Below are 1,937 nucleotides of genomic sequence, written 5' to 3'. Positions count from 1 at the left end.
AATTGATTTTGGACTGGACAAGATCCATCCCATTGACACCCTTATTTCTAGCTGCTTTAAAGCAAGGTTCAAAGTATCGACAGGGTGTGTCGGCTTATATCGGTACTTTTTTTAAGTTTTATTTTTTTTTCAAAACCAGTTCAGAGGGGTCGGTTTAAGACCCGACTACCCTCTGAACCATGGTCTGACCTGATACAACCCCTGGAGGGGTGCATTAATGCACATGGGCCGATGTATCGATACTTTGAACCTTGCTTTAAAATAATTGTGGATGCATTTTCCTCAATCCTAGTGTGATTTTAGGCGCGTTTGGAGAAGAACTAATGGCTATATATAATTCTTCAGAAGGCGATCAAAGAAGGATGGGCCTCATTGCTTATTTGTTCTGATTCTCAGCTTGTTTTACATTCAGAATCAAGCTTCTGTACCCTGGGCTTGTTTACATCTTTTGTGCTTACTTAAAAGCCTGTTATTGCAACTGGGTCATTGTCATTTTTGTTATGTACCAAGAAAATATAATGTTTTGGTCCATGAACTAGCCCAGTATGCTAAAACCTCTAGCCAAACTATGATAACTCTTGACTCTGCTCTTAGTTGGCTTCCTTGTATATCTGACTTTGTTTCCTTTGTTTTATAATATAGTTCCTTTATCCATCAGAAAAAAACAGGGGATCAAAAGAATTTCCCAACAGATTTAAAAAGAAAATAACAGACAACAATGTTATAACTTATAAGTATGCAAATACCAACTTCGTATAAAAATATTACAAAATATACAACAAATATCAAGGACACAAAAAACTCATCTTGGATGGGGTAGCCGACCAAATCAACTCACTTGGCATTGGGATCTTTGTCACAGAAATTTATACTCAAGTTTTCTACAGACAACTTGGCCATATTATCTGAGTCCAATTGGAAGACAAGACTAGATGAGTTGAACTTAGGAAAGGTCTTTGATAACAAAGTTGTTGTTTTAGATGATGATGATGTTCCCAAACTCAAATTCTTCTCCACCTTATTATAGAATAAACCAAACTTTGAAAAGCCAGTCAGCAAACTTTTCTTTCAAGATCTTATAGCATGCCTCAAAGCAAGACGTTGTTAAAAGCCAGATTATACCTCATCCTGACAAACATCAACAAAATGTGGAAGGGGAGAGGATGAGATCTCAAAATATGTAGCCTTTGGAGTTGAGGGGCAACCAAGGGCTTCAATCAATTCCTTCACATCCAGTACTTAAAACTTTGTAGGTGAGTTGGGAATGACATTATTAACACAATGTTCAAAGATCTTCCCATTCTTATAAAGCTTGTATTCAGAAGTTCCATCAAAACGGGCACGACTCTCCCAAGGGACCCGGAGAATTTCATGAACAGTCCAACAGACCATTATAACACTCTCAACAGGTTGTCACACGCTAATGATGTCAACCCATAAGGCCTTGAAGAATATCTTACCATGGAATCGAAGACTCCAAAAGATTGATTTGTAGTTCTTTATGCCAACAAAAGTGTTGAGGGGATCTTTGAAGACAATATCATCCCTACAGAAGTATTGGAGTAAGCAATTGTACGTTCACACTCCAATATGGTTGCAAGAAGAAGACTATGATTTACAATAACAGGTCATCCCTTTCTTTCCTTATTGGTGGCTATTAACTTTTATTAGATGATACAAATTTATTAGTCATGAAAAACAATCACCATACCTGTTAAGGGATCATGTGTAAACCCCATCACTGGCTGAGTAGTTAACTCTTACTCTAGGGTAGCCTGGCAGGACTCCACATCAGACTTAGGAGATCTCTTAATGTTTGATCAAGTGATCATAACTGACATTTTATATAATTTATTTCTCTTCTAAACGGCAAAATAATAATACACACTATCTATCATTAACTTCTCTCCCTGTAGATATCTTTCCATGGACCAATC

Source organism: Nelumbo lutea, chromosome 7 (genome assembly GCF_056320005.1).
Source record: "Nelumbo lutea isolate HS-2025 chromosome 7, American lotus-T2T, whole genome shotgun sequence".
NCBI classification, from domain to species: Eukaryota; Viridiplantae; Streptophyta; class Magnoliopsida; order Proteales; family Nelumbonaceae; genus Nelumbo; species Nelumbo lutea.
The sequence above is the reverse complement of the archived record's forward strand: the minus strand, read 5'-3'. Positions refer to the sequence as shown.